The sequence below is a fragment of the Anolis carolinensis genome, chromosome 1 (genome assembly GCF_035594765.1).
Source record: "Anolis carolinensis isolate JA03-04 chromosome 1, rAnoCar3.1.pri, whole genome shotgun sequence".
Classification (NCBI taxonomy): domain Eukaryota; kingdom Metazoa; phylum Chordata; class Lepidosauria; order Squamata; family Dactyloidae; genus Anolis; species Anolis carolinensis.
The window spans coordinates 121,122,317-121,149,726 of NC_085841.1; the positions used below are offsets into that span (position 1 = coordinate 121,122,317).

Genomic DNA, 27,410 nt, shown 5'->3' on the forward strand with positions numbered 1-27,410 from the left:
TGGGCCACCAGAAATCTCGTAGAATCAAGTGCATGGTTTTAAAAAGTCCAAAATGCCCTGCTGGCTTGCTGTCATGGCACAGACAAAGTGTCTTTTCTCTGCCGGGGCCTGGAGGGATGTAAACATGATTCCTGTAGCACAGTAGCCCATCCTTAAGTGAGAAAGGAAAACGTAGTCCTTGGCGAATCTGTTCTTGAGCCCAGGCATCTGCCTATTGACTGGCTCTAATCTCTTGAGCGCAAAGGGGTTCTGGGTTAGAAGGAGTTGGTTCAATTGGAGTGGATTTGGTGTTTCCCATTGTGAGCGTGGCAAAGTTCTCGGGCTGCAGCAATCGAGATTCGAAGGTCTCTCTGCGTCCTGCAGCATACTCGGGTTTCCGTGATAAGGCATCTGCCTGCTTGGTCTGAGCCGGGGTTACATAATGGATCTGGAAGTCAAAACGTTCAAAGAATAAAGCCCAGCGCTGTTGCCTTTGATTTAGCTTTCGTGCGGTCCTTAGGTGTTCCAAATTTCGATGATCAGTGTGAACCTCAATGGGGAATTTGGCCCCTTCTAACCAATGTCTCCAATTTTCAAAGGCTGCCTTTATGGCCAAAAGTTCTTCCTCCCAAATAGTGTAATTTCTCTCTGGGGCTGTTAGTTGACGGGAGTAATAGGCACAAGGATGAAGATGCTCTCCCACTGGTTGCATGAGTATAGCCCCAATTGCCACATCAGAAGCGTCAGCCTGCACAACAAAAGGGGTTTTAGGATCAGGGTGCTGTAGAATTGGCTGGGTCGTGAATAACTTCTTTAGTTGCTGGAACCCTTTCTCTGCTTGCTCCGTCCAGCGGAAGGGCTGTTTCCCACGGATGCAGCTGGTGATTGGGTCAGACCAGCGGGCAAAGTCTGGGATGAATTTGCGGTAGTAGTTCGCGAACCCCAAGAAGCGTTGCACTTCCTTCTTGTTGGTTGGCGCCCGCCATTCCAATACTGCTGAAACCTTTGCCGGGTCCATGGAGAGTCCTTGTGGCGAGACGCGGTACCCCAGGAAGTCTACTTCTTGCAGATCAAAGGCGCATTTTTCTAACTTGGCATATAGTCCATGATCCCGCAATCGTTGTAGCACCATCCTGACGTGTTTCTCGTGCTCCGATTGTGATCTAGAAAACACCAAAAAATCGTCCAAGTATATGATCAAGAACCGATCTAGATAATCCTGGAAGATATCGTTGACAAAATGCTGGAACGTTGCGGGAGCTCCGGATAATCCGTAATTCATGACTAGGGACTCGAATAATCCGAATTTGGTCTGGAAAGCGGTTTTCCATTCGTCCCCCTCCCTGATGCGAACTAGATTGTAAGCCCCCCCGGAGATCCAGCTTGGTGTAAACCTTGGCCCCTCGAAGCCGGTCTAATAGGTCCGAGATCAAAGGCAGGGGCTAGCGGTTCCTGTAGACATTCTGGCCTAGGTTAATTGGTGCTTAGGGTGGCGGAGTCAAACTGTCAGGACCCAGGCTGCGGAGCACCAATAACCATGCACAGAGACCAGAATCTATCTAATATCTTTATTAAGGAAATATATAAAGTCAATAAAAACAAGTGAGGAATATAGTTCAGAAGTAGACCTTTCAGGAAAGGTCAAATATGGTCCAGGAAAACAATGTCCAATATGAGATATTAGAGTCCAAAGTTATAATCCAATAACCGAAACACACACTTTGCCAAGCAAAGTGTGGGGAGATGACAAGGTCTTTAGTCCATGGAGGCTTGGCAACAAGGCTGGAAAACAACTAGATACTTGGCTAAGCAAGACTTGATACGAGGCAACAAGGAACAAGAACTAGGTCCGTGGCAAGGTCCGCGAAACAAGGCGGCTTGAAACTTGGTCCTGGAACGAGGAACTGGGATTACGAAGGTCCACACACGATCTCACTCCTCAAGCTGACGAGTTGACTCCGCAAGGTTTCCTTCGTGGGAAAACACCTAAATAGGGTCTCGCTTCCTGCCAGAGTAACATTTTCCCTGGAGAACTAGAAATGAAACTCAACTCTGTCCAGATGCATGACTCCTTAGAATTTCCCAAGGGAAGCAGACCTAATCAGCAAATTGTTTGGCTGCGATCCTGGCGCTCCGGCAATTCGCCTCCCTAGCGCCTCTATCTTTATTATAATTGTCCTTTCGAGAAAACGGGGGAGAATTCTGCCCAAGGATTGTTTGGCTAACTTCTTGAGGGCAAACATCCTGCAGCTGCAGGGGCTCCGTTTCTGGCTGAAACGGTGTAAATCCCATGTTTTCCTCTTCGTCTGCCACAATAGTACTAGGAACGGGACTACAAGGCCTATGAGACATCACACCTCCTCGCTCGCCTCAAACGCTCCTTTTCCTCCTCCTCCCTCACCTGGTGTGCGCCTTCCTGCAATGGATGAGGCGAAACAAAAATGGAGGCATGCCTGTGGCAAAAGGTAGAGGCCTCCCATTTTATCTTGCCAAGCAGACTCCCTCCTTTGCAGCCCTGTCGTGGATTCATTTTTCTTGAAGGCTACCAATCTCTTCCAACCCTGATTTTTAGTGTATTATTGTTGTTGTTGTTGTTGGTCAGGGGTGCTTTATGTTTTGGTTCACAAAGGGAGAAAGGGGTTGAACTGTATGGCCCAAGGGGTCTTTTCCAACCATGTTTATTATGGTGTTGTTGTTGTTGTTGTTGTTGTTGTTGTTGTTGGGTGGCTATCTGTCAGGGGTGCTTTGATTATGGTGTGGTGCACAAAAGCAGAAGGGGGTTGGAGGAGATGTCCCAAGGGACAGAAGGGGGTTGGAGTAGATATCCCAAGGATGATGATGATGATTATTATTATTATTAGTTATTAACATTGAGGCTGTATTTGTTTCCTTTTTGGGTTTTTTTACTTCAAAATAAGGTATGTGCAGTGTGCATAGGAATTTGTTCATAGTTTTTTTAAAAACTATAATCCAGCCCTTCAACGGTCTGAGGGACCGTGAACTGGCCCCCTGTTAAAAAAGTTTGGGGACCCCTGATGTAGAAGATCAAGGGGTTCTTTCACACTACAGAATTGTAGAGCTATGAATTCACTGTAACAGCCATGGCTGCATCCTATGTAAACCTAGGGTTTTAGTTTGGTGTGGAATCAGGGCAGAGAATTTGAAACACAACCAGCTCCCCAAACTGCAAATCCCAAGATTCAATAGGGTATTGTGACAGTTAAAGTGAAACCATACCTCATTAATCAAACAGTTTCAGAACAAGTTAACAGGCCCATATCTCTTAGTATTTGCATTTTGACAGACAAAACACACCAAGTAAAAGGATTCATTGCAATTAAAATCTTAAAACCACTGGCATCTGTGATGCTCATGGAACACCATGTGAACAATAAAACGAGTCTGAATACAGCAGCACAATGCTTGGGAATACACAAGGCATTTGCAAAGTACCATATATACCCCTGTATAAGTCTAAAGGTTGTAGTCAAAAAATCAACCCAAAACAACTTGGGTCTGCTGATCCACACCCCAAGGTGAGTACCATACCTGAACTATTATCTCAAAAGGAACTATCCCCTTCTCTGAGTAGAATGACGAAAGGTCAAAGCTTAGTTTGTCCCTAAAGAACCTCTCCGTTCTCCACTGGGGCACTGCTCCTGGCCTTTTTGAATGCCTCTGTGGAGAAGTGGTGACAGCAGCAAAAGGTGGCTGGTCCCGAGGCAGCATTGGTGCTTTCCCCTCTCCATGGAATGCCCTCAACTTATCCATGGGTCAAATCAAAATCCATAATTTTGGCCTCAAAACCTGCCCTTGACTTATACATGAAACTGACTTATGCATGAATATACATGTATACAGTATTTATATCACTCCTACTTCTCTGTGTCATGTCACAGTGTGGTGTCACAGAACATATTAATTGCAATTTATTTCAGTAGTACTGAACACTCTTCAGAAGGGCAAGTTTGGACACCGTATGTATGTATTTCCATGCTAATTACTATGTCCCTGTGGTTTAATTACTTTCCGCAGTCACAGAGCAATAGGAGCCTAGTGTTCAAGATGCTGACCTATGAGTCAAGATGTCACAGTTTTTAGTGCTGCCTTTCTTTTATATGGAGAGAGCAAACAATATTGACCTACCTTTCAAGGTTGTAGTGGAACCACAGTTAGAACAGGGGGATATTTAATGGCATCAGTTGAAAACAAGTTGCCAAAAAAGGACGTTAAAGCACGTAACTGCAATACTACATCTACTAATGGGATGTAAATAATACGATATTAGTAAAAAAATAAAAACACTGTAAATAATTTCTGAGTGATCTGATAACTTCCAAATATTAGTTATTACTCCTTACTTTAAGTTTTTATATTTAGCTTTTATTTTAATGTTCTCACAAAATTTCCAGCTGTTTTCACAGTCCTCGCAGTTTACAGTAGTCCTCAAGATGAACACAAACAACAATAGACAGTGTATCTCTATGTTAATAACATTACTTGCAGAGATAAGAATGTTCCCTGGTAGCTGCCACACAATGACCTTGTTTGGAAAATGTATTATGAAATACAATTTATCTTTGTGAAACAGATTATAAATTTGGAGTAGAAAATGATGGAACTTAACAAAACTGCCTTCTTTTCTTAATTTGCAATTTTCTACACTCCCATTGTCTACAAATAAGAGCTAGACTGATGTGTAATTGGTGTTCCAAAAATCGTAAAATTATTGCAAGTGGATTTTAAGGGATAGGGAGACAGAAAAGATTTGAAGGAAATGATTTCTGCTACACCTGGACTATCTCTCTCACACATTGGCCAGAAAAAAGGTATTTTCTCTTTCTCTTTTTTTACCATCCTAGACCTAGATCTCTCATAAGATTATAAAAATGGCCCCTTTGAGAAGACGAGCCATTCTGTTTAGGAAACAGAACAGCTCCAAACATGAAGATACATAGAAAGCCTTGAAACATAAGTGAGAGTCTTATTTTAGTTTGGCATTAACATAACTGCACAAATGAACAGATTCTTACCTTATTTATTGGTTTCCAGATTTAAAGCCCTTGAAACTATAGTGTGGGATATAGATGTATTTACCTATATTTGGTATATGTGTAGGTAAAGGTAAAGGTTTTCTCCTGACATTAAGTCTAATCGTGTCTGACTCTGGGGGTTGGTGCTCATCTCCATTTCTAAGCCGAAGAGCCGGCGTTGTCAGTAGACACCTCCAAGGTCATGTGGACATCATGACTGCATGGAGCGCCGTTACCTTCCCGCTGGAGTGGTACATATTGATGGACTCACATTTGCATGTTTTCGAACTGCTAGGATGGCAGAAGCTGTGGCTAACAGTTGGAGCTCACTCTGTTCTCCGAATTCGAACCACTGACCTTTCAGTCAGCAGGTTCAGCAGCTCAGCAGTTTAACCCACTGCGCCACTGGGGGATTTTGGTGTGTGTGTGTGTGTGAATGTGTATGTGTGTGTGTTTGTATATATATCATACAACCGCCGATCGCTAGATGTATTATTGGATTGTACCTTCTAGCTGGTTACAGCTACAGGGAGCAATACTCTCTGGCTCTGCGCTGCATTTGGTTCTTTTAAAATATATATATAATGCCCAAAATCCCCTAACCAGCCTAGCCAACAAAAGCAACCTTTCCACATTCTTCTCAGGGCCTCCCTCAAGCAACGCCTCAACGATGTAATGCTCTCTGGGTGAAGGGGCAGGAATCCAGCAAGGTCTCTGTTGTGCTGGTTGTGTTATAGTATTTGTATCTTAGACAGTCTGTGCAGTGTTATTATTGGGTTGGGATTTTTTTCCAATTTTTTTCTTTCGAACTGGCCTGTGACCAGATTTTCTAAGATATACAGTGATAAATCTGAGACAAACAACTTCCTGCTTCTCTCACATAAGCATTACTAGTTATTTCACTTTACATACTAGGCTTATATTTGAGGAGGGTGAAGAAGAAAAAGCATATTTGTTTTAAAGAATCTGCAAAATAATCCCATGTTTTATGTCTCTGAACACTTCAAGTGTACTGAATGACAAAGATTTTATATTGCAAGAGAGGGGAACTTGCAGCCAGGAATATGTTGGATTCAAACTCCCACAAGCCCCAGCACAGCGACTCATTAAAAGTGATGGAACTGCACTCCAGCAACACCAGCAGATCACAGCAACCACTGGTGTTGCTGAAGTACAATTCCATCACTTTTAATGAGTGATGGAATCCAAACCACACTGACTTTACTCCTTAATATTGCGAACAGCTGAAAACCATTCTGTTGACATCTAGTCCTTATTCATTCCTGTCAATTCAATCACTACCATGATCAACTATCCTGAGCACATTTCTATCTGTTTAACAACAGAGGGTGAATTCCTGTTGTCTCTTTGCTTGCTATCTCTGGTATTATTTCAGATCCATGGAAACATTGGCATCCTATTTCCAGACATAAAAGCAAACACAGATATCTTTTTTTAAAAAAATATTCAGTGTCAGAGCACCTGAAGCAATAAATACCTAGATGTACGATGATGGTGTTTTAATGATGCACAAGCCAGAAACTCCAAGAAAAACACATGAAAAGGGTACAGGTTCATAACAGCACCCTTAGATATTGCTATACATTGAAAACTGAGATTGTGTTTTTATTCTGGTTAAAAAATTGTTCACAGCTCTGGTAGAAAAAAAAAACTTTGATAAGAGCATCTAAACAACAAGTGGATGGAAAAAATGTGTTGTTGAAGGCTTTCATGGCCGGGATCACAAGGTTGTTGCATGTCTTTCGGGCTGTGTGGCCATGTTCCAGAAATATTCTTTCCTGACGTTTCGCCCACATCTAGGACTCTTGCCACACCCTGGACTCTCCACAGATATATATTTTTTCCTTTCCTTGCCTAGTTTATCCATGCCTCACACCTCTGAGGATGCCTGCCATAGATGTGGGTGAAACGTCAGGAGAGAATACTTCTGGAACATGGCCACACAGCCCGAAAGACATACAACAACCCTGTGATCCAGGCCATGAAAGCCTTCGACAACACATTGAACATCTCTACGGGGAGAAATTGTTCCAAGACACACAGAGATTGGAAAAACTAAGGACCAGGAAAGCACATTTGCTGTGTTCCCTGACCCTCCTTCTACGCTGCAGAGACACAGATACCATCCCACAATTTCTTGCAGCCAAAAGGACTTTCAAAACACCACAGGCTCATCGTATTTACAACCGCTTGGAACGCACCTCTTAAGAGAGAGAATCCACACCATCCGCAAAGAACTCGCAAACACAGACAAAGAACTGCTGCACCTCCATATCAACATCAGCCAAAAGATGAATACCCAGGACTGGGATAAAATAGGCATCCTCACCTACAAAAAAATGGAGAAAGACATAGTTCTCCACACCAAGAGACAAAAACAAAAAATCGACAAATGCCGTAAGCAACAGCCAAAACCAGAACTGGACAAGTCACGGACCATCATCAACCTGACTGACAGACAACTCACTGAAGACCAAATATCCATTCTAGCAAAAGGAGGAAATTTTGCAGTCACCACCACCAGGATCCCAGTAGAAAACACAATTGCCAATGTTGAATCAGCAATTTACCGGCTCCCTGAGGAAGAAGCGGAGGAGGTAAGAATGGAAAACAGCAAGGATCCTGAGAAATGCAAAACTTCCTCCCAGCAACATAACGAGAAAAGAAAGACAGGCCATCAAAGATCTCAATTCAGATCCAGAAATCATCATTCTCCCAGCTGACAAGGGGAATGCCACGGTAATCATGGAAACAGAACAATACAAAGAAAAAATCAGACAACTTCTAGATCCCACAATTTACAAGAAACTGAAACAAGACCCTACTAACAAAATCACCAGAAAAACTAACACTCTGATCAAGAACTCCTCCATTAACTTCGACATACGCCAACAGCTGTGCAAATCGGAAGCCCTCCCACCCAGGCTTTACGGACTCCCCAAAATCCACAAGGACTCCATCCCACTCAGACCCATTGTAAGTGCCATTGGATCGCCGACTTACAACCTGGCAATATTTCTGGCTACACAGCTGCAAACCCACATTGGGTTCACTGCGCACTATATCAAGGACTCAACACACTTCATAGAAAAGATCAGCAACCTCAAGCTAAGCACCAAGGACATCCTGATCAGCTTCGATGTGGTGTCCCTATTTACCAAGGTCCCAGTTGCTGATACCCTCACACTAATCAAACAAAACTTCCCAAAAGACATCACAGCCCTGTTTCACCATTGCCTCACCACTAGCTACTTTCAGTGGGACAATGGATTCTATGAACAGAAAGATGGAGTGGCCATGGGGAGCCCTTTCAGCCCAGTAGTAGCAAATTTCTATATGGAACTCTTTGAAAAACAGGCCATAGAAACAGCACCAAAAAAGTCAACTTTTTGGTTCAGATACGTAGATGACGCCTTCACAATTTGAAGCCATGGAGAAGAAGAACTCAGCAAGTTCCTGGACCACATTAACAGCATCCACCCAAACATCCAATTCACCATGGAAAAAGAAAAGGAAGGAAAACTGCCATTTCTAGATGTTCTGGTCATCCGCAAACCCAATCAACAATTGGGCCACACAGTTTACAGAAGACCTACACGCAGATAGATACCTTCATAAAAACTCCAACCATCACCCAAGTAAAAAAAAGATGCACAATCAAAGCCCTGACAGACCGTGCACAAACAATCTGCGAACCTCATCTCCTCCATGGTGAACTAAACCACCTAAACTGGGCTCTACAGGTCAATGGATACTCCACCACAGACATCAGAAGAGCTGCAAGGCCAAGAACAAGCCATGAGAGTCAAGACAAAGAGCCACCCAGAGGAAAGGTGTTCTTACCATACATCAAGGGAACCACTGACTGCATAGGCCAGGGGTCCTCAAACTTTTTAAGCCGAGGGCCGGTCCACAATCCTTCAGACTGTTGAGGGGCCGGATTATCATTTGAAAAAAAAAATACAAATTCTGATGCACACTGCACATGTCTTATTTGTAGTGCAAAAACAACAAGAAGAACAATGAAAGAACAATTCCATATTTAAAAATAAAAACAATTTTAACCAACATACATTTATCAGGATTTCAATGGGAAGTGTGCTCCTGCTTCTGGCCAATTAATCAAGTTAATTAGGGTTGTTGTTGTTGTTGTTCTGTGCCTTCAAGTCATTTCAGACTTCAGGCGAGCCTAAGTCTAAAATATATTTGTTTATTATTTATTTATTTGCTGCATTTATTTACTACATTTGTATCACACCCTTCTCACCCCAAAGGGGACTCAGAGTGGCTTACAAATTATATGTACATACAATATATTATATTATTAGCATAGCACAATATTAGCATTATATATTACTATATTGAACTATACCACTATACTGTAATATTATTAGTAATATTATATGTAATATAGAATATATAATTAATATTATTATATGATATTATTATTAGTGTTATATTGTATTACATTATAATATTATTATCAATATTATATGTATATACAATATATTATATTATAAAACTGAGGGCGGGGGCCAGGTAAATGACCTTGGTGGGCCGCATCCGGCCCCCGGGCCTTAGTTTGGGGACCCCTGGCATAGGCAATCTGATGAAGAAGCACAACATACAAACTATCTACAGACCCACAAAGAAAATCCAACAAATGCTACGGTCAGCGAAAGACAAGAGGGATCCTCTCTCCTCTGCAGGAGTCTACCGGATACCATGCAGCTGTGGACAAGTCTACATAGGGACCACCAAACGCAGCGCCCAAACAAGAGTCAAAGAACATGAAAGGCACTGCAGACTAATTCAACCAGAGAAATCAGCCATAGCAGAGCACTTGATGAACCAGCCTGGACATAGTATATTATTTGAGAACACAGAAATGCTGGACCATTTCTGGACCATTGATTTATAGAGCTGATATTCAAATTGTGTTATTGGTTTAGTTTTAGGTTCATGGTTTGTTGTCTATTTTGTTTCTATTACTAAATTTAACTTGATTTTGTTATTCAAAGTTAATATTTTTAAGAAAAAGAAAAGGAACTGGTACAGACCAAAATTTTTGTTATTCATAAAATGACCAAAAAAGGCCCAGTACAAGAAGGCCATGTAAAGAGAGGTTTCATTTCTCTGGGATTTAGACAAGAATTTTTTTTTGTCAGTAGTCCTTTCCAACACAGAGATGGCAAAAAGCTGAAATAGTTAAGGCCCTCACAGGCAATTCTCAGTCTTAGGAAGAGAAGACAGGTTGGTTTAGTTCCAGGTGGGCAAAGTGTCTCCAGATGTTGTTAGAGTATAATTTCCATATTTCCTCTCCATTGAACATGCAAATTTGAATGGGCAGAAGTTGCAGTTTAGAAAGCCATAACTGTTGGTTTGCTTACTGAATCTACCAAGGACCAAACCAAAAGCAAGGGAACACAAAACAAGGAAGGCCAAGTTTAAAATGAACTTTGCACATTAATAAACTATGAAACAGGGTGGGGTCCCTGTGCCAGTATTTGAACCATAATGATAGTAGCACACTGCATGTACAAGAGCACAGAGAGAACTTAATCAGGATCATTTCCATTCCAAAAGGGAAACTCGAAATCACATCCCTAAATAATTATGAAATTGCATTTATCAGCTAGAATGTATTTGTATGTTTAGCTCAAGGATTTATAAATCTCTAAGGAAAAGTTTAATCTAAGAGTTCAGAATCTTTAGATGCAACTTTGTTTCATCACCACCAGAAACAACATTTTCACAAGAAAAAGAAAGTAAGGAGACTGGTCAACACTTAGGCAAGGGACATGGAGAGATGGTTTTGCCAGAACCTTCCTTTGAGACATTTCCCACAGAAGTCATTGTCAGTCTCCTATCCAAGTACTAGGCAAGCTGACCCTCTTGGCTTCCAAGATCAGATGGTATCTAGTGCTTTTAGGGTAGTTAAGCTGCACCATACAAATCCCATTCAGTGATAAATCAGTGGACCGTATGAGCAGAAGCAAAGGGCATGAAAACCCCATCTGCGATCCCAGCCACGGAGAACCCCCATTTGAACTGAGAGAGCCCCTCATAGGCCCCAAGGCACAGAGACCAATAATACCTTACAAGATCTCTCGTAATATGCAATTTCTCTCTTCCACAATGATGACAAGCAGTTATGTCCTGTGTCTCTGCTCAAAACTTCTTATTTACCTAGATTTTAGAATAATATTTACAGTCAAACAACTGAAAGCACCGGAATCCTTTGAACTGCCCAGGTAAGACCTGATGGAATAGACATGTTTTGTAGTGCTTTCCATGAAAAAAGGATAAGTTCTGTCCAACAAGGAAAAAAAATGGATTTCATTATTCCATGAGAGACAAGTGGTGTAAGCTTCAAAACATCACTTTGCATTGGCAATGCCTAGATATTAAGTAGTAGCAACATGCACACAGATGCTTCAGCATTCTATGTATAGGACGTGACAATCTATGGTCAGATAAAAACATGGATCTGGAGGCAGCAGATCTGGAGGACCCATTGTAAAATGGTTGTGAAAATAACATATGAGGTGATAGTTTTTTGGCTGCCATTTAAAAATCAAGTTGCAGTGGATCTGAAGTAAGGACAGGATCTAATGATGAATCTTCCAGTTGATTCTACCCTGTTCATCACTTTACACATCAGTCTCCTACTGCAATGTTTTAATCCAACTGAAGTAAACACCACCACATTTATATAGGTATATATCAAACAGCAAAGTAGATGGGCTCCTGGACATTATTTCTTTAACAGAAAATTTGGTATCAGAGGCAGCTTGTAAACAAGTTTCTACAGAAAAAAAGAACAGTTCAAATATCAGCAAACCTTTTAATCCCAAACTAACAATACGCACATGTGGAATGAAAAAGATAGATCAGGCAAGACTTGTTTGAGTAAACAATTATTATTTTGAGCTCTCTAGAGACCACTTTTAATCTTCAAAATATATCCAGGGATATTTTATTTCTTTCACCAGCCTCTGTTTTAGTCATGCAGTTCATTGTAATAGCCATACTCTATGTCTTTTTTTTTTGGGGGGGGGGGGGGGGCTAGTGGCACAGCAGATTAAACCACTGAACTGCTGAATTTGTTGACCAAAAGGTTGGCAGTTCAAATCTGGAGAACAGGGTGAGCTCCTGCTGTTAGCCCCAGCTTCTGCCAACCTAGCAGTTTGAAAACATGCAAATGTGAGTAGATCAATAGGTACTGCTCCAGCGGGAAAGTAATGGTGCTCCATGCAGTCATGCCAGCCACATGACCTTGGAGGTGTCTATGGACAACGCCAGCTCTTCCACTTAGAAATGAAAATGAGCACCAACCCCCAGAGTTGGACATGACTAGACAATGTCAGGGGAAACCTTTACCTTTACCTATGCTTTTTTCATATACTGGAGGCAGGCACTGTTTACCTTGCTTGTTGTAGGCAGGCACACACAGCACAAGAATCCAGCTCAAGCTATATTTCATTGTTTACTGCAGACATATTGCAATAACCCTGCACCAGATATTTGCACTTTTGCAGCTGTTCTCCACAATCATACTAATGCTGCCAGAAAACAAAAGAATCTTCTTCAGTAGTGAGACAGAGGACAAATATAAGCTGGTGTGCCAAAAAAAAATTGTTAGGAAGGAGCTTTTATCAGGAGCTTTGTTAATAGAGGTGTATCTGTATTTGTACTGAATTCACTACTCTGTAGCAAACTTCGGCAATACATAAGGTCAGCTCACACATGAACATTCTAACACATTTTAATCTATCTTTGCGCAGAGGACCAAAAAGCTACTGCTCATGAATATATTAATTTAAGGCTTTATCAACTTAGAGGCTAAATATATATTGCGAACCAACATATGGTGAACACAGATGCCTCAAATCTGGTAATAAATACATTAAAAAGTGGTTATGCGGCTCAGAGTCGCAATCTGCCAACATCTAGCAGGCCACATATTCCTCACCACTGGTTTATGACATAATCATGATATTATGATGCTAGTGCATTGAACGCAGTCTATATCCTGTAGGCATAATGCTCAAACAGACGTACTAATCCATGAAAATCCAGAATATAGTTGCAGCTTGTTTACAAAAAAAAACTTCATTTTTGTGCCAGATCCAAAATTTCACCACAAAGAAGGATCTGGTGCCTGGCCAAGAAAAACATTGTTCTTGGATTGTGCCCGAATGGGCATCACATAAATTAAATGCAGGAAACATTATAAGAAATGTTGATTTGATGATAATGTTGCTAGTCTTCATGGGCTCAAGATGGGAAAACAGATAAGATATATGCCAATTTTAGAAGCTACAGGTGCTTTGTACCCACGTCAAATTACTCAGCACAGTTCATTTTCCACATGGCTCCTTTTAACCATGACAACTGAAAAGAATGATGTAATGTGAATTCTCCTTTAATGGCATGGACACTAGCCTTTGAAGTAATTCTTCTATTTTTAGATATCTTGTCATTCAAGAGGTCTTTGTCATGGGTGTCAATGATTATTTGCTTTGTCATGTTAAATTATATAGCAAATGCACATCACGGGATCATTACAGACTGAAAAAACACTGAGAATTCCTATGATTTAGCATGCCAATGTGCTTAATTTTTGCAAAATCTCCACAAACCTGAGAGCAATTGCAAATTCCTCCACATCAGCTAAAATGGTTGCTTCCCTAAGGGGCCAGGTGGCTAAATATTTCTTAATATCTTCATTTATTTTCTTTATTTACAGTATTTCTTTGTCACCTCCTAGCTCACAAGGGCTCTTACGGGGACAAACAAATAAAAACCAATGAAGATTAAAACATTTTTAAAACACATAAAAATGCCATTTTTTAAAAAAACCTACACGCAGTCTAGAATCCCAGAATTCAGTTTTGAAAAAGTTAAAACAGCAAATTCAAAATGCCACAGGAAACAGCACTGTTTTGGATGCCCACCAGAAGATTGACCAATCCAATTTCCTTGGGTGATTCGCACCACTGTGATCCAACATCACTATCTTTTACTTTTTATGAAGAATGTTTTTACTCCAATTACCACTTCTCAATGACTCAAGGGTTTACAATTTTTTTTGTTGTTCTTGTGTGTCTTCAAGTACTTTCTGACTCATGGGGACCCTAAGCTGAAGTTTTCATGGGATTTGCTTGGCAAGAGTTGTTCAAAAGGGGTTTGGCTCTGCCTTCCTCTGGGCAAGTAATATTCTTTCAGTCCCCAAGTCACCCAGTGGGTTTCCATGGCCAAGCAAAGTTTTGAACTCTGGTCTTCAGAGCTGTGGTCCAGTGCACAATGTTAGTTCTAGCCATTCATCAGAACCCCATCCCTCAGTGAAAAAGTTGATGTTTTGCTGGTACTGATGTTCTTATTCTGTCTGTAAATTCAAGTCCACTTCAACTCACACGGTTTTCTAGGCAAGATTTGTCCAGAGGGTGTTTTCCTTCTTCTTAGGCTGAGGGTGTGACTTGCCCAAGGTCACACAGTGGGTGTCCATGGATGGTACTTTTGCTTGCACAGGCTTCTTGATAAACCCCGTGCTGCATCATCTAGAAGGATTTTGACTTGATGAGGGCCAAAAAAGCCCATGTCCTGAATGAACCACTGCCAATTAGTGGAGAAGACTAAATGAGATGCTTCTCTGACATGAGAGCCATCAGCTGCCTTTTACATCAGCTGTCTAACTAGAAGATAGTTTCAGAAACTGGAATTCCTCACAAACTAAACAAGCTGCATCCATGCAGAAGCATATTGAAATCAATGTTATGTGACATTAATTTAGCATAATTGCATTGCTGTAGCCCAGGGATGGGGAAGCTGATGCCCCTAGACAACCCACAAAGTCTACATTTCCTGGCACTGAAGCCCCCCTCAGTTCTCCAAATCCCTTCAAGCCCCCTTTTTAATGGCTTTGGGAGAATTTTCAACTGTACCGAAACCATCCTGGTGAACTAAAATCCTTTCCTATAATAAAAAAGGAGATTCCTAAAGGCTCTTTATTCTTGTCTCTTGGTGATGTAGTGTTGGTTTTGGTTACCATTTTATGCTACCAAAAGAGAAGATCTATTTGGGTGCCCCTGGCAAAATGTGGCACATGAGAGGATGGATGTGACCAACTGGTCCTCAAACCATATACAATTTCCCACCCGTTTTAAACCATGGTTAGGAAACATGTGACCCTCCTGATATAGATGGGCTACAACTCCCATCTGAACTAGCTAGCAGAAGAAATAATGAGGAAACCATGGGAAATAACATCTAACATTACCCGGAGTGCCACACATTCCTCATATCTGCCTTAGAGCCAATATAAATATGATGCCCTATCATTAGAAACAATTTATATTCATTTACACCAGATTCTTTGCTGTGGTTTTGTAAAGCAGTGACATACTGAGAGATGAGGGGTTCAAACTATACATTACTTTGGTCTGCTATTACAGGTGGATTAAAAATCACACACAGATTCTAACGTTCTATCTCCAATTTCATTGGCCTCTATCCCAAAAATATGGTCCTGCCATTGTGGCAGGATCACCTGTAGCAACCATGATCTAGCCTGGCATTCGTATGTTGGAAAAGCAGTTTAGAAGGAAGAGTCCACCACAACATCTCTGGTAATGAAACATCGTGGGGAATGCTATCCCTGGTAAAAAATTTACCTTTTCTACCTAACCTCTTTATGGGAAAAGAAAGCTCAGGGCCTGATTTTGGCAACCGGAGCTGATAGCCAGGGCAAAGAAACTTCATGTTTAACCAAAAGGCTGTTATGATTGAGCCTCATGGCTCTGTTACTGACAGACGTGGGCGTAAGACTCCTCGAGAGTCAGATACTCTCGAGGAGCGAGAGAGAAAAAGACTGCGAGACATATTTGCAGCACCATCTGACGAAGAGTCTTTCGAGGGGTTTACGGAGAGAATGGAGGAGGGGCTGGTTAGCTCAGAGGAGGATGAGATGGATTGGACTCGGGTAAGGGAGGAATTGGGTGCCACTGGCCATGATGGGACAGAAGATGAATGGGGACCTTCAGGATTAGACCCATGGCTTAGCTGGAGGGATGGGACGGGATCCACAGCTGGAGATGCTGTTGGGCGTAGTCAGAGGTGTTCCAGCTCTGACGAGGAAAGTGATGAGGAAACGCCCGGGTTAAGGAGGACAGCTGACAGTGATGAGGATTTGTAACTGGCATAAAATGGGGCTTGGGAGCAATTGCAAATTGCGTTGGGCAAGGTAATCTGGACAAACGCTTGGGATCTGTGTGTGTGGGACGCTTTCCTGAAGACTGGTGTGTTTTCCTGTGCTGAGACGTAAGTGGTTTTGGAATTCAGGGTCAGACGGCGGGAGGAATTGTGTGGGCATTTGTTTGTGCAAACCTGTGCTTACTCTTATTAGCTTGACCTTCCGTCGTCTTCTTGACGGACGCCATCTCCTGCTTTGAAAACTCGGACTGAACTGACCACGGCTTGTCTTCCCCCCTTCTTGGACTTGGAAAAACTACAAACGTCTGCTTCTGGCTTTGATCTACGGAACGGAACTGGTCTACTCTACTGCTACAATCCTTGGCTGATCTGCTCGTGTTGGAAATCCTGTCTGCTGTGTGTGTGTGGGAGCGACGCAAGTTACTCTAAGCACAGTGTTGGCAGCAGAGAGGAATCTGCTGCCAATTAGTTGCATTCTTTGTATCTTTTGTTCCTTGGCTTTCGTTTTGTTTATAACCAGGCTGAAGCAAGCAGTTTGTTTTTACCCGGATTAAACTCCGGTTTAATCCGGTTTATCTTTTGAACATTTACTTTTGTCCCTTTTTGCTCCTAAAGGCAAATACTGCCTGGCCCTTGTGTTTTACGGGCATTTTTTGAGTTCTGTAATCTAATAAACTCTGTTACTTTGAATCTTGTGGCGTTCTGTCCTTGACAAAGGCCTTCATGCACACAGAAGCAACAGGTTTCCAATTAAGTCCCGCCCTAAAGGCTTCTGATTAAGAATGGAAATACCTATGACTAACATGATCACAACGCCCTGCGAGATCCCAAAGGGTAGAACAGATAATGCTTTGCTGCCAGGTTTCTAATAGCAGGCAAGTATTACCTGTTCCTATTTGGTTTCAGGTGCTTTTGTGCTCCCAACAAAATGACCTACATTCAGCCAGAAGTGTAGTGCCTTGTGATGCCTCCTCATACAGACACATGTAACAGGCAAAACAGGCCTTAGAATTGAATCCTCAGAGAAAATCAATAAGGGCCTCCCAGGTTTAGGTCTAGATACCCAAACAGGTTTAGATCCCTAAACATGCTCAATACATTATGCTGCCAGACCAGCAAATGGACCGCTTTTCATTATCAGAATATAGTAAGTTCCCCTTATTCATGGATCCAATAACAATGGTTCCATTTGCCCACATAACACAACAATTACCCTGTCCCCCTGAAGGCTTTGTGGGACTCCTGAGGTCCTCCAGCGCAATTCTATGGGATGCTCCCAGCCCAAGTATAGTCAAAATACAGCTTTCCCACAATCCCACATTCACTGGGATTAGGGGTACAGGACCCCCATGAAAGTGAAAAAAGGTGAATAAAGAAATCACTATTTCTAAAAGAACATCTCTCTAGGAATTTCTAGGTCTCCCAGCAGGAGTCTATGGATAACTTCTGATGGACTTGCACGAGATGACCATAGATTTGCACTAGATATTCTTTCGAGAAATCTATAGGTCACCCAATATGATTGGAGGAATTTGACCACAGAGTCATACAAAAGGACTCAGAGATTCCTGGGGAATATTTTAATCAAACCTATGAATAATCAAATCTGCAAAAATACAAACCCAGAAATGTGGAGGGACATCTGTATAGAGTTCTTGGAGAATATCCCTCCCTACGATACATCATGCCCAAGAATAGCAGAGCTATTTTGGCATTTGTAGGAAAAAATCGCACAAGTAACCATCACCCTGGCAGTAAAAATTTCAGACTATAGTCTGAAATTGTGCCTAATAAGTCTAGCAGTTGTTTTAATGGCGTAGAGACCCATCTCAGGCTTCAGTTCTTATAAGTCAGGTGGCTGGACCATGTCCATTTAGGACCTGTAAATAATTGCTGGTTTTTATTATCCCACAGCAGTGTCTCATCTGCCAATCCCCTTCCATTAAGCAGAGTCAGTATCTTTTGCACATCTGCGTTTCTCCAAAGTGCAGTATAACCAAACGCGGAACCAGATTAATGTTTCCTTTCATGCAGTGAAACTTTGTAGTCAGCACACAAAATTGCCTGAAAGCATCCTCCACACACAGAGACAATCTAGCAAACAGCCTGGGAAAATTACTTCATGTTCAGTTGGTTTGTTTCTGTATGTTTCCGAGTTCTCCCTTCACAGAAGAAAAAAATCAAAGGCAACAATTTTTTTTGTTTTTGAACTTGTGCATGACTCATTTGAGTTGACTAAAGGTGAAGATAATTTACACTGATCCAATGTTTTCCCCCCAACAATACGATCATTTGATAAAAACAGCAGACAATCCATAAGCTTCACTTCAAACAAAATCACACAAGAAGAATACAGTCAGCCCTCCACCTTTCAGGTTTCATTTTTGCTGGCAGTTATTTGCAAAATGGAAAAGCATGTTCTCTCTAGGAATCTCTAGGACCTCAAGGGCAACTCTATGGTCAACATCTCTTGGATGTTAAACATAGAATCGCAATGGAGTTATTTGGGTGTATCTACACTGCAGAATTAATAATAATATACTTTATTTACATTCCGCCTATCTCCCTGAAGGGACTCAGAGTGGATTACAGGTACATAGATATATGGCAAACATTCAATGCCATTATACGACAGACAAAGACAGAACAGTAAGAGGCAGACTATCCCTCTTTTTTCCATCTCCAGCATCTGGAGGCTGTGCCTAACTCGGCCATGGGTAGGTGTTGTTGCTCTATTCTTCTATGCCAAGGAGCTTTGTCGTTCATAGATGCCTTCCTAATCTGACCGCCGGCATTTTTTCCAGGGGCGCCTTTTCCTCCACACTAAATGTAGTACCTATTTATCTACTGCTTTCGAACTGCAAGGTGGACAGAAGCTAGGCTGATGGTGGGAGCTCACCCTGCCTGTAGCTTGAACTGCTGATCTTCTGACGACAGGATCTTTGTAGCTGGTGGTTAACCCGCTGTACCTAGCAAGTTAATTAGTGCAGTGTGACATTGCCTTGGCTCAATGCTGTGAAATCTCAAGAGTTGCAGTTTGCTGAGGCACCAGTACTCTTTGATGGCAAAGAATACACCCCTTATACAATTAAGACTCCCATGATTCCATTACACTGAGCCATGATTGTTAAAGTGGCGTCAAACTGCATTCATTCTATATTATAGATGCACACCTAAAGAGAACACACACACACTTACGGGCCTTTCAGAATTATTCTATTATACCATAGAGCAGGGGTCCCCAAACTAAGGCCCGGGGGCCGGATGCGGCCCTCCGAGGTCATTTACCTGGCCCCCGCCCTCAGTTTTATAATATAATATAATATATATAATATAATATAAATATAATAATATTATAATGTAATACAATATAACACTAATAATAATACCATATAATAATATTAATTATATATTTTATATTACATATAATATTACTAATAATATTACAGTATAGAGGTATAGTTCAATATAGTAATATATAATGCTAATATTGTGCTATGCTAATAATATAATATATTGTATGTACATATAATTTGTAAGCCACTCTGAATCCCCTTTGGAGTGAGAAGGGCATGATACAAATGTAGTAAATTAATGCAGTAAATAAATAAATAATAAATAAATACATTTTAGACTTAGGCTCGCCCAAAGTCTGAAATGACTTGAAGGCACACAACAACAACAACAACAACAATCCTAATTAACTTGACTATCTCATTGGCCAGAAGCAGGAGCACACTTCCCATTGAAATCCTGATAAATGTATGTTGGGTTAAAATTGTTTTTATTTTTAAATATTGTATTGTTCTTTCATTGTTCTTGTTTTTGCACTACAAATAAGACATGTGCAGTGTGTATCGGAATTTGTTTGTATATTTTTTTCAAATGATAATCCGGCCCCTCAACAGTCTGAAGGATTGTGGACCGGCCCTCGGATTAAAAAGTTTGAGGACCCCTGCCATAGAGTCATACTGGCAGAGGCGGTTCAACCACCAGGCCAACTAGGCATTTGCCTGTGGCACCATTTTGTGGGGGGCGCCATCGAGGCAACTCCTGTCTCCTGCGGCCTGCCTCTGCAAGGTATTGAACTGCTTTTTCTGTTGATTTGTTGTAAAACATAATGTTTTAGTGCTTAATTTGTAAAATCTTAATGTAATTTGATGTTTAATAGGCGTTTCCTTAATCCCGCCTTATTATCAAACATTTTGGCTTATCCAACACTTTTATTTTTCAGTTATTGGTTTGGGGGGGGGGGGGAGACGCCAAAATTCTGTTCGCCTACACTTGAAAAATACCTAGGGCCGGCTCTGCATACTGGAGGACCTATAGATTCCCAGAGAGGTGTTATCTTGGGTTAAAAAACTTTTTTTAATTATGGTATTTCCACCTGTGGGCCCTGCACCCCTAGGAAACAAAGAAATGACTACACATCCATTGTGCTCCCCCTCCCTATACAAGTTGAATATAGAATTATTAGTGGTCTCTTTATTATCTTTATGGATCCCTTGGTGGCGCGATGGGTTAAACCTTTGTGCTGGCAGGACTGCTGACTGAAGGTTCAAATCCGGGTAGTGAGTTGAGCTCCCATCTGTCAGCTCTAGCTCTCCATGTAGGGAAATGGCAGAAGACTCCCACAGGATGGTAAAACATCTGGGCATCCCCTGGGAAATGTCCAGACAGTCAGTTCTCTCACACCAGAAGTGACTTGCTGCTCCTGACATGGAAAAAAATTATCTTTACAAAGCATAATATCCACTTAGACCAGTGGTTCTCAACCTGTGGATCCCCAGATGTTTTGGCCTTCAACTCCCAGAAATCCTAACATCTGGTAAACTGGCTGGGATTCCTGGGAGTTGTAGGCCAAAACACCTGGGGACCCACAGGTTGAGAACCATTGCCCTAGACTAAGCAAAGGAACATTACGGCAACTGGGCTAGTTTGCAATCTATTCCAATAGCTCATATTTCACACCAAAGACTGGCATATTCATATTTACAGACTGCCACTGTCTTACTTGCATAACATTATAGTCCCTTGAAACAGTGAAGGGGATGGGGAGACAGAGCAGAGATCTAGTAGACTTCAAAACAGCTGCCATCAACAATTTATGGATGTTTTTGGGTCCTGTCAATCCTCTGTTACTGAGACTAGACTGAAGCACAAGTCTCATTTTTCACCTCCCTGTTAATGTGTCATCCTGGCAGCCTAAGATATCTTAACTGAGTTGTAAACCTTTGTACTCTCCTGAACTTCAGATCAGGCTCACAGGTCATTTTACAATGAAATGATTTCAAGAACTGTGTGAGAAACTAGCTCACTTTTGAGAAGAGTCCTTACTCTTGCCTTGAGCAACCAGGGACAAAATATGAGAAGTTCTCCTGCTCTAATTCAGTATCTGCATGTTAATTATTTAACAATATTTTCTATTAGATGAAAGCATTTTTTTCGTGCAATGCTCTCTGCTCATTTGTCAACAATCTGAAGGGTGGAAGCAAAATCATTTACCAGAAACCATTTGAACTACATGCAACATGTTTTGGCACAAGGGGTTGAGGGCTGTGCTCCATAACAAATGTGTGCTATTTGTCTCATGTGTCAGTGGATACTGCTGGCGCTCAGTATCCACTGGAGTAGGGATACTGAGGGCTCCTCAGTGGAAACTTAAATCTATGAATGTTTAAGTCTCACTATATGCAATGGCATTGTAAATTGGCATCCCTAGGATAAAATAGTGACCAACTCAAATGAGAGATTGAAGATCTATGATATTATGGAAGACTACAGCAGGGTTTGCCTACATATCAGTGTAGTACTAAAGGCTTATCCTGTATACGCATGTATAGGTCTAGAAATGTTAATTAAAAACCTGTGTTGACTTATCCACAGGTCACTGTGCATGCTGTACATCAAAAAACAAACCATCCCCTTCTCTGAGTAGAGTGGCAAAATGCAAGAGCTTAGACCCTTGTAGGAGACCCTAAAAGAAGCACGGTCCCCCTTTACTCTCCCTTTTGGCCATTTTTAACCCCTGGGAAAAAACATGATGGTGGCAGTGGACAGAAGTGGCTGTTCCCCTAAGATAAGCACTGGCATTTTCCCCTTTCTGCAGAATGACCTTCAACCTATCCATGGGTCATATCAAAACCCATTAATTTAGGTCTCAAAACCGGACCTCAACTTATGCATGAAGTCAACTTATATATGATTTTCCAAATATTTTTGTGCCATAGTTGATTGATACAGAACCTGTGAATATGGAGAGCTATTTCTAGCCTCCGTGATTCCTCCATCTAACACAGTAGACATAGAGAATCCTGGACACTGGAGGAAAGTAATCTTTTCTGCTAGAAGATGTAACCCTCTCCCATGCGATGCCACATTATGGAACTTAAATGTCTTATCTAATCAGAAGAGCACTCCTGAAATTTCCTTCCTCCATTATCCATGAAAAGTGTCATAGGCCATGCTATGCAAAGGAGTGCACTCTCAATTGATTCTAGTTCCCAAAACCATCCACGACTAGTCTTCGGGAGGGTATACAAAATAGGAAGAACTGCAGCCAATTTAAACAAATATGATACCAATCTTTGGCTTGTCAGGGCAAAAGAAATGCTGGTTCCCCTGCATCATTCAGCCTTCCCTGGTTAGTTTCCAAAATGTCCAGCACATTTTGGCAATGTAAGAGAGACAGAAGGACCATCTTTCAAATTTGTCTGAGAAGTATAAATACACTATTTTATAGAAAGCAACCTTTATAATTTTGAGTAGTTTTAGTAGTCATCGTTTGGGAAGCAGTCACAGTTTTCTTGACACAGATCCAAAGAATGACAAGTTTCTGCTAGGGACTTGGATGCACCCAATAAAATGTGTGATGTGCTTTGTCTGCACAGAATATAATGTGCAATTTTTTTCCAGCTTTTGTTTTAATGCCTTGTAAAAAAAAAAATTTAACAATTCAAACAGGCATTTGAAGAAGGAAGTTTTTTAAAGAATAAGCCAGGGGTGCTATGTTTTGTTTTTAACAACTTTACTTATTTGTTTTAATTTGATTTTAACTTATTTGTTTTAATAATTGTATGTTTAATTCTATTATAATATTCATATTTTGTAGATTTTAAATTGTATTCTTTTTAAGGTTGTGAGTCAATTTGGGTCTCAATCCTGAGGAAAGTATCATAAAAACATAAAATAAATAGAACAGACAATACCGAATATCCCTTGAGCTGAATGCATTGGTTTCACAATGATTGGCTCGGTACTTATCCATACAATACTAATTAATGTAACTAATATAACTTTGTTAACTATTTTACATTCCATACTGCCAGAAAAGCTAGATATAAAATGAATGAAGTAAACAAATATATGCTATACTATACTGATGTAGTAGTATTATGTATTATTAATAGATTAGTAACAATATTAAATCCAGATAACTTAAGGAAAGGTAAAGTCTCAAAAATCTCATGTACGAGAGACAGCGTGTATGGGGAAATAGGGCATGATACAAATAAAGTTTATTTATTTATTTATAGTGGTCTGGGAGTTGGGGTAGGCTCTGGAGAGCTGGGTTCGAATTTCTGTTTGGCCATGGCAACACACCTTGGCAAGTCTCACTCTCTTAGCCTCACACGAAGACAATGGCAAACTCTAAACAAATCTTACCAAGAAATTCATGGGAAAGGTTTGACTCGGTTGGCTATTATCTGAAGGAATACAACAACAAACTATTTATAAACCAGCATAAACAGCCAACTGGTCCATTAGATCAGATCACTTTCTCACTCCTCTGACACTATTCACAACTTTCCGTTAAGTTTCATACGCAAATTTAAACAGCACTGGACAAAGTGTAGAGGACTGATGCAGATACCATCTTACATGGACTGAACTTTAGTATTAGCAGCTGCACTGCTCAGCAACAGATGCAGGATTTTTTTCAAAGCTCATTATGTACATCAATTTTATATCTACAATTCACAGATCCAACTCTCAGGATTGGTTTGTTGAATTCCTGTAATCTTTACTTTTCACACTACAGCCTGTGGACTACAGTGCAAGATACAGTTATCATAGAGATGCTACCAAAAATAACCTCATACTCTATTGTTTTGGAACAGTTGTCACACAGACCTAAGGATGCACCTCTACACTGCAGAATTGAAGTGAGGCCACGTTAATGCTATGGGATCCTGAGATCTGTAGTTTGGTGAGGCACCAGCCCTCTTTGGCAGAGAAGGGCAAGGACCTTGAAAACAAAACTACAAGTCCCTTGATTCCATAGCATTGAGCCATGTCAGTAAAAATGGTGTCAAACTGCATTCATTCCATATTGTAGGTGCGTGCATACTTTGTTTTGGTGTACTTTTATTTTTAAAAAGACTTGCTGTCTTTTTCACAGCTGCAGGGAAGCAGAGCGTTTCTCCTGGGATCTGTATGACACTCCGGTGTGCACCTGAAGTAAGAGGAAAAGAGGAAACTTTCCAACCAGGGCTTATCTGCTCTTATCTGCTCCTCCTTGTACTGCAGGAAGTTTATTCTGCCATAAATATGAAGACAGGAAAGCCTCACTTTCCCTCACCAGAAATCACACTGTGTTTCCTCTTCCTCTCCCCCTGTCCCTTATTTCTCTCTCTGATCAAAACAGACAGCTAGGATAAGGACTTGGGATTCTCTGCTAACACACCAGACCCTCATGTCTCACATAAGTCATCATAGTCTGAATTGATTAGCAAATGGCAAGTTAATTTAAAAAAAGATCCAACTAGGGGTTCATCTAAATGGTGGAATGGATTCAGTTTATTACAGTAGACTCTCAATTTGTTGTTGAAGGCTTTCCTGCCTGGAATCACTGGGTTGCTGTGAGTTTTCTGGGCTGTAGGCTATGTTCCAGAAGCATTATCTCCTGATGTTTCGCCTACATCTATGGCAGGCATCATCAGAGGTTGGGAGGTCTGTTGGAAACTAGGCAAGTGGGGTTTATATATCTGTGGAAGGTCCAGGGTGGGAGAAAGAACTCTTGTCTGTTTCCAACAGACCTCACAACCTCTGAGGATGCCTGCCATAGATGTGGGTGAAACATCAGGAGATAATGCTTCTGGAACATGGCCATACAGCCCGGAAAACTCACAGCAACCCAGACTCTCAATTAATAGGGACTGGTAGATGCCTGATAAATGTAGTTTCCGGTTGTCTGAGAGCTACTATTCAAATAGACCTAACAAATATCATACTCCAAACTAGACCATACCATAAACTCTGCATCAGTTTGATATTAATATTGAAATACAGTAATTAATAGCATATTAGGACAACTAAAGACAAGCTTGATGTAACACAATTTTACTGTATTACAAAAAACAGCTTTATGGGTGCAATATTATTTCTTTGAGGGTTTTTTTTTTGCTTGAGTACTAGTATATTAATATTTCAAGTGTTACAACAGCTGCTCTCACACACCATAAGGCAACACACACATATATATTGTGTATTTTCCCCAACTCATTCACTAATATCTGGTGACTACGTCAAGTACGCAAACTGAACAACAGCTGTATTTTTTTAGAACTGGAAAAATAACCAGCATATTTCTCCTTTGTTCAAGCCTTCAGCAACCCCTCCCAGTCACAATAACTTCCTTACAAAGGATAATTATGGCACTTCAACCCAGGTCAGAAATTAAGTAGCTATGACTGCCAACTTGTTTTTCCTATGACAGAGTGGGAAGGCAATAATCCCAGCCGGAAATGAATGAAAAACTCAAATGAACCTCCATCCTGACACCTCTAGGAGTGAGGTATACAAATAAACATTCAATCAGGTCTAAATTAAGAGTGATGGGACTGCAAGGCAGTCAGGAGCCATTTCAGTACCACTGTTTTCAATGGATTTAACCCAGATATGGTTAAATTGGGATGTCAAGTCTACACTGTGGAATGAATGTAGTTTGACACCACTTGAGCTGACATGGCACAAAGTTATGTAATCCCGATAGTGATAGTGACTGCACCTCCCCCCCCCCCCCCCATGAACCAGCAAGGGCTCCTCTCGGTCCTGCCAGCGTCTCAAGCGTGGTTGGTGGGGAGGAGGAAGAGGGCCTTCTCAGTGATGGCCCCTTGGCTCTGGAACTGGCACCTTTCCTGTCCACCTTCTGTAGGGAATTGAAGACCTGGCTATTCAAACAAGCTTTTCACAACACTTAGTCCCTAGTTGAATTATGAATGTGCTATTCTGCCTTGAACTTTATCCCATGCCCTTGTCCCATGGTTACAGCTCTGCACCGATTCCCATTCCTTTGCACTATTGTTTACATCCTGGCCATGTTTACATTAGCTACTGCCACTGACAGATGAGCTCTGTTTTATTCTGAGTTTTATGTTGTTGTTTACATGCTTATATGTTTTATTCTATTGTATTTACATTGTTTTTTGTTTTTTTTCATGTTCTGCTTTTTATGCACCTTGTGCCTTAGGTAAGCCACCCAAGTCCCTTCGGGGAGATGGTGGCGGGATATAAGAATAGTTATTATTATTATAGTTTTGCCCTCATTTGAGCTTTCTCTGCCCAAGGATGCTGGTGCCTTACCAAACTACAACTCCCAGGATTCCTTAGCATTGAGGTAAAGAGCATACATTCTACAATGTAGATCCACCTCTCTCTGGATGGGCGTGTGAATCTATGTTGTACAATTAATGCAATGTGATAACACTTTACCTGCCATGGCTGAATGCTATGGAGTCATGGGAGTTGTAGTTTGGTGAGGTACTGCCACTCTTGGGCAGAGAAGGCTCAAGGCCTTGTAAAACTACAACTCCCAGGATTGTTTTATTTTAATTGTATCTGTTTGTTTTATATTTATATGTATTAGCATCGAATTGCTGCTTGCTGTAAGACTGCCCTGAGTTCCCTTTTTAGGGTGAGAAGGGTGGGATACAAATATGTGAAATAAATAAATAAATCCCATAGCATTGAGCCAAAGTATAGAAATGAATTAACACTGGATTGCTGTGAGTTTTCCGGGCTGTAGGGCCATGTTCCAGAAGCATTCTCTCCTGACATTTCACCCACGTCTATGGCAGGCATCCTCAGAGGTTGCGAGGTATATTGGAAACTAAGCAAGGGAGGTTTATATATCTGTGGAGAAAGAACTCTTGTCTGCTTGAG

The 27,410-nt window shown here is 41.2% G+C and overlaps 1 protein-coding gene across 7 annotated transcripts in view; it reads right to left on the reverse strand.

Annotated features, from left to right (window-relative positions):
* Positions 1-27,410, reverse strand: part of myo6 (myosin VI) — a 159,187-nt gene that overhangs the window by 130,446 nt on the left and 1,331 nt on the right. The window contains exon 1 of one of the 7 annotated variants that reach the window (XM_062981536.1): positions 20,775-20,924. The exons of the other annotated variants lie outside the window; for them this stretch is intronic. The gene's annotated coding sequence lies outside the window, so the exon portion shown is untranslated. Of the gene's footprint in view, positions 1-20,774; positions 20,925-27,410 lie in introns of those variants that run through there. 7 annotated transcript variants of the gene reach the window in all.